The 6,675-nt window shown below is 43.4% G+C and overlaps 1 protein-coding gene across 1 annotated transcript in view; it reads left to right on the plus strand.

Annotated features, from left to right (window-relative positions):
- Positions 1 to 6,675, plus strand: part of LRRC8A (leucine rich repeat containing 8 VRAC subunit A) — a 29,256-nt gene that overhangs the window by 2,580 nt on the left and 20,001 nt on the right. The window contains 1 exon segment of the mRNA XM_044993194.1: positions 1,669 to 1,794. The gene's annotated coding sequence lies outside the window, so the exon portion shown is untranslated.

Genomic DNA, 6,675 nt, shown 5'->3' on the forward strand with positions numbered 1-6,675 from the left:
AGACCTACAAATGGTTTAAATTTATTGCTGTCAATTAGCTGCATCTCCGTTATCATTCCTCACTCTATCCAGTGCCTCCACATCAAGGTTTTGCCATCAATTAAGGATGGCACTGCTCTGTAGGACCATTTTACCATGAATGGAAGCAGAACTTTCTAGCCAGGTTTGACCAAGCTTGCTTCACACCCATTCTTGTGGGAACTCTGGAGCCATCACATTTATACTAATTCAATCATACAGTGCCTGAAAAAGAGAGAGGATATACTAATTCTCATTTAGTTTGAATCCAAGTTGGGGTCTGTGCAATCATATCTAAACAGCCACAAAGATGCCTGGTGGAAAAATTAAATAATTCCAGAGATAGGTGGAGCTCTGATCTGTTTTGAACCAGTCTAGGTTTTCTTAACTGCACCCCAAAGAAATGTTCTGAAAATATTATTGAATTTCTTAAAATAAATTTGAGGAACAGAAATAGGGAGACCCTTCAGGACATAATCCTTGGATTCTTGAGTATCTTCCCCATTTCCTCCTTCAATCTGATTCCTCACCAAGCCACCTCTTCCAGCCCTGGATTGTTTGCCCTCTCTTCTTGAGCTGGACATGTTCTGAAATCCTCAATTCCTTTCTGCTTTGTCACTGCAGTGATGTGTTGGAGATCAGCTCCTGAAAGCTAAGTCCACCTCCTTGCCTATGGTTCCAACCCCTGCTGCCCACAAGCAAAAAGAGCTAAAAATCTCACACTGATTTTTTGCAAGTGGTGGCAAGTTGCAATCACTGATCCAACCCCCATTTTGGTTGGAGTAATACACGTATAACCCTCTTTCTAGCTACTCAACTGAAGCAAGTGGATTAGTTACTGAACACTTGTACCTTGAAACCAGGACAGTAAAAAAGTGTGTGAACTCTTCCAAAGATTTGTCCAATAGTGATGTTCAGAGTGGTTTCAAAGTTGGCTGCCTGAAAAGAACTTTAGCAGGCAGAGGGGTTGATAACAGTGAGACAGTCCTGTTAAATAAATAAATAATTGGAGATATACTAATCTCCTAGAACTGGAAGGAACCTTGAAGGGTTATTGAGTCCAGCCCCCTGCCTTCACTAGCAGGACCAAGTACTGATATTTGCCCCAGATCCCTATGTGGCCCCCTCAAGGACTGAACTCACAACCCTGGGTTTAGCAGGCCAATGCTCAAACCACTGACTATCCCTACCCCCCCATATGAGGCCTTAACGCTTGTAGCTCAGAAATAACGACACTAGTTTCATGGTAAAGAGACCTAGAATATTTATAATGAAGAGAACAAAGTCCATGCTGCTGCTAACAGGTTCACCTCTTTCCATCAACTAGACTCAATTAGGTTATGGGATGTTAGTAAACATCCCAGATTTTCTTAAACATGTTTGTAATATCTGCTTTTGCTGTTTATTATATTCTAATAGAGCTTGGAGAGAATCCTTCCTGATAGCTAGCCAAGTTGCCACCTCCTAAATTTCTACTTGACACTGATCTTCCCAGCTTTCTTAGAGGGTCTCTTCCTGGATCCCTGTGACCACTTAAAGCACTTAAATACTGACATACCAGATACCTTTTCTCAAGGTCTTGTCAGAGTTAACCTGGGACCTCTTAGACACTGTTACTTTCTCTGCTGATAAGACTTTGTTTAATTTCAGGGAAGCTGCTCCCATGGCGCTTGGGGAATGCAGTGTTTCTGTGCTCTGTCAGGATCCAGCACATACGGACATCATCCTCTTCCAGCACAGAGAATTGAAGTGCAGATAGCAGAATCCAGCCACAGGGTAAGGCTACAGTCCAATTCCTAAGTGGGGAGTTATAGTTATGTGAAATTCCCGGTGGCACCAGTTGTATTTTGAAATTGCACTTGGACAGTCAACATTCAAGTGTAGAGATGGGTCATAGCTGGCATGAAACCAAATGAAAATGATGTGCGGGCCAGATGGTGATGGAGAGAGTAGTAGTGGGTTGATTACAGGCTTGTTACCCATTAGGCACTGCTTGAAGATGGAAGGAGTTAGCTGAACGTAGCAATCAAGTTGTAACTTGAATGGTGCTCCATTCCATAAGTGTCCACCGCCCAGTTATAGGAACCTGAACCTATCCTCCGACTAATGGAGTGGATGTCTGTAAGCAGAAGGGTGTTGAACCACTGCATTACCATACAGGCATCTCTTGGTCCGTTCCTGGTAATGCACTCCATGTGGAAGCATGAATTGAGACTTTTATGGTAATGGAATGCTTTCCACTCTGGTGTGAATAGTTCCATGTGGCTTAGCAAGGAAACTTTGTGGCCAGTCAAGGAATGTCAGCTATTAGCTCTGAGAGTCCTTGCCTGTCTAGTTCTCTTCACCCACAATAGCATGAGAGAGAATGCAAAATCCTCTGCATATGTTGATCATGTTCTGAGCTGTTAGAGATACTGTGCATCTCCTACAAAATTGCATAGTACCTAAGTATCTTTTGTTCCACTGACCCTAGTTATCAAAATGCATGTAGCTTCTTTCTGAATAGACCATAAATACCATCCTGGCACTCAAAGTCCTTGGCCCTTATCTTGAACTGTTACCAATAATCTGCATTAAACAGTTTCTTAATTAATCCTGCTAAAGGCTGAGGTTGTGATAACCATATTCTGGATTATGGGCTGTCTAAACCCTTCTAACATTATATTGAGTACTCAGTGTGCTTGATGGACTAAAAATCTGTGAGAGATGATCCCTTGCCCAGTAAATTACAGTATCGTTCAGATGAACAAATTACTGGGTGGCCAGCATGTCATCCAACCTCAGAGCACTGTACTGCAGAGCTTGCTTTCTTTTCCTACTTCAGTGGCTTGTTGGGCTTTGTGGATGGATTTTGTTAAAAGGGGCACTGAATGGAGAGAATTGGTTTGGCACTTGAGGAAGGTGTTCCAAGCATAAATGGTGGACTTGGAAAAGGATACAAAGGGACACTGGGAAGGGAGCACTGCAGTATATGTAATAAAGTTTATAGAACTTGTATACAAGTAGGATTTTTTATTTTTTTTTTTACCATGGGGCAGATACAGACCACCAGCTCAGCTAGTACCTTAAAGAAGGGGTACCTAGAGGCAGTGTAGTGAGCCTCTTGACTGCATAACATCTCCAAATGAGTCAGTTGAGGTGTAGCACAGGCTTAATAGGTACAAACTGTTATCAAGTCAGAGTTATGACAGCCTATGTTTATAGGAAGGAGGCAGAGCCTATCAAAAGCTTTTGGGACACTTTTTTTTAAACTATTTGTGTATAGTTTGTATTGTGACTTGGAATCCAATTGAGTTAGTGAGGCTGTGCAACCCTTTTTAGTTCTTGTTGTTGCTATCAAATTGTTAGAGACTAAAAGCTACTCTACCATGCCCACCCTGTTGTAAAAATAGCACCTATTCCTTACATACTGAGCATCAATGTTCACTGCAAAATTAACTTTACACATTGCAGGTAGTGCTAGCTGCTTTTCCTCAAGACCCAGGCTCTGTGCACAGCAAGGCATTGATACTGTCCTTGGTTAGGGTGACCAGACAGTAAGTGTGGAAAAACTGGGATGGGACTAGGGGGTGGTAATAGGAGCCTATATAAGAAAAAGACTCAAAAATCAGGACTGTCCCTATAAAATTGGGACATCTGGTCACCCTAGCCTTGGTAAGATGTTCTCTTTTACAGTTTTGGCCTCATTGGCTTCTGGTATCAGAGGGGTAGCCATGTTAGTCTGGATCTGTAAAAAGCACAAAGAGTCCTGTGGCACCTTATAGACTAATAGAAGTATAGGAGCATAAGCTTTCATGGGTGAATACCCACTTCATCAGACACATGGTTTCTGGGTGATCCATGTGGGGCAGCTCAGAACTCTGATAGCTTCTTACTAATGAGAACAGATTGGTGGTGATCTGAACGTGATGTGTCAATTGCTGGATTTAGAATACTTGAGGAGTCTGTTTTCTGGAATCCCATATCCTGAATGCAAGACTTGCAGGACAAATAGGTGATCATATGATTATCCTCCCTTTTTTTTTTTTTTAAAGACTGAGGTTACATATCACAGGATAACTGGTGTCTTATTTATCTTCCTCCTGCTGCTGTTTGTCCAAGCCTCCCTTGGGTTTACCACTGGTTATCCATCCTGAGTGGATCTCTGGTCATGTTATCTATCAACCAAGAGAGGTTTTTTTGGCTTGTTTCCTGTGCTTATAGTTTTAAAAAAGCTGTTGTACTCTTGGTTTCCATCTGATTGCATTCATCTCTTCCACAGTTGAACTATGAGATCTGAATAGTCTAATTCAATGACTGCTTGGGGAGAGGCCATCTCAAAGTTTGATACTCGAGGCTTAGTGATCCTGTCCTTTACCTAGAAGCTAGTCACAAAGTGCCAGTAAGTCCTCTTCATTCAGTTATTCCTAGTGGTCAGGAAAAGGAGATGTAAGGGCTGTCTAGGTATCTGAACAGCACAAATCACGATTTTGCTTGGTGCATTTGAGCCTGGGTTGACACTACACCAGTCCACGGTTCCCCTGCCTGCTTCTTGGGTGTATGATTTATATGGAAGATGGAGATAAAAACCTTGTGAATCTTACTCTGAATTTGTTACATCATGGGGTTTAAATGGAGAGGTTTATATTTAAACTTCTATGTGGTGCTTGAAAGCCTCAAAGTAATGCAGAGATCACATCTCTGCATAAACACCCATAGTATCCTGATGGAATAAGATGGTTGAAAAATTCCACTGCCCTTTAAGCACTTGTACTCCCCATAGCTAAAAGAAGAAAAGACTAGCTGTGGATAGCCTGCTTCAGTCACTGATTTGTACATTTATAATTCATAAGCTCACAGTCTAATGCTTGTCTCTTTGGCTTGCATCATTCTAGTAAGTCGTCAGAAGTCACCCTTGTTTGTGCAGCTCTGTGTCATGCTGATGTTAGGATTGTTGCTCCAGTGTGGACTGCACTGATAACACCAAATTCCCTGGCTCACTTCCTTCCAGGATGGGGTGGAATGCCACCATAAATCAGGTCATGTGATCAAAGCTCCAATCTGGATTTTCTCTGTTCTGCTGCAGATGTTCTTCCCTGTACTTGTCAGGGCAGGCTTGCTCGTGTGCTGAGTCAACCATGAGTCACATGTTGCTGGAGCAAGAACTTGCTGCCAGTGGCGTGTACTGCTGAAACACTTAGGCAAATGCTATTTGTAGCCCTGCTCTCTGGGGCTGGATTGGGACTATGCCTCTCCTCCCCAGGAGTCCTACAGGGAAATTAATATGGAGATATACCTGTCTCATAGAGCTGGAAGGGACCATGAAGGGTCATTGAGTCCAGCCCCTTGCCTTCACTACTAGGACCAAGTACTGATTTTGCCCCAGATCCCTAAGTGGCCCCCAAGGATTGAACGCACAACCCTGGGTTTAGCACACCAGTACTCAAACCACTGAGCTATCCCTCCCGTTTCTTACCCACCATACCAGCAACTCAGGAATTGCTGAATGTTCCATGCCATCAGTGACTGGCTGCATGAGAATCTACCCATCTGGCTATCAGCAGCTGGACTTCACTTGGCAGTGGGACTCCTGCGAAAAATGCAAACAGTGTGTCAGCAGCCACTGCTTAGTAAGGGCAGTTTATCTCAGTGATTCAGAAATGGTGATTACGTGGCTGGGAAGATGAATGCTGCATTGTAACCTGGCTGGCTTGTGTTGCTGTAGCTTAAGGGTGTGTCAATCCCACAGTGTAAAACACAAGTAAGAGGGATTAATTTAATACAATTCTGGGCTCAAATTTTGCACCTGGTGTCCTCCACAAAGGGAAAACCCAGGACCTGAAAGCAGAAGGCTGACTTGCTGCCTTCGATCTGCACCCTTGAGTTTGAAAATGGAATATCTGTGTTAATGCTTTACACCAGGGGTTCTCAGACTTTTGTACTGGTGACCCCTTTCACATAGCAAGTCTGAGTTTGACCCCCCCCCCCCGCTTATAAATTTAAGTTGACTTATATATAAAACACCATTATAAATGCTGGAAGCAAAGCAGGGTTTGGGGTGGAGGCTGACAGCTCACGACCCCCCCATGTAATAACCTCGTGGCCACCTGAAGGGGTCCCGACGCCCAGTTTGAGAACCCCTGCTTTACACTTCCTGGTTGTTGGTGTAACACTAACTCTTTGGAATGGAGTTGCTCTAATTCTAAATGCCCCATTTTAAACCTCTCATTTTAGCTGGAATGAAGGGTGATAAGGAGCCTCCAGAAGAACTTGTGGTGTTGAGGGAATTGTCTTATTTTGCCTCAATTGGAAGGTGTGTGTGTGTGGGGGGGAAGGTGGGTTATTTCTCTCCTGCTGCTTTAAACGTGCTTCACTTTTTAAAGTGCTCTGAGACAGGATGCATTAAGTTACTTAGTTGGTTTCCTCTGCTGACAGTTTTCAGGCTTCTCCAGCTGAGCTCGCTGCTATCCTTCTGCTAGGAAAGCTTTTCTGAAAGATGGCTGGAAACTTGGAGCTGCTTCCAGCTCCTTTTTTCCTTTAACTCTGGGGCAACTAAACATGTGGTGGTGGGAAAACTCCAATCCTGCTTCTGGCCTGAGGAGTTGTTTTTTTTTAAATTGGACTCTGGTGTCTGAACAAAAGGGGCTTTGTGCTGCTGTCCTCAAGATTTCGGGGAGG

This window comes from Mauremys mutica, chromosome 18, assembly GCF_020497125.1.
Source record: "Mauremys mutica isolate MM-2020 ecotype Southern chromosome 18, ASM2049712v1, whole genome shotgun sequence".
In the NCBI taxonomy this organism is placed as follows: domain Eukaryota; kingdom Metazoa; phylum Chordata; order Testudines; family Geoemydidae; genus Mauremys; species Mauremys mutica.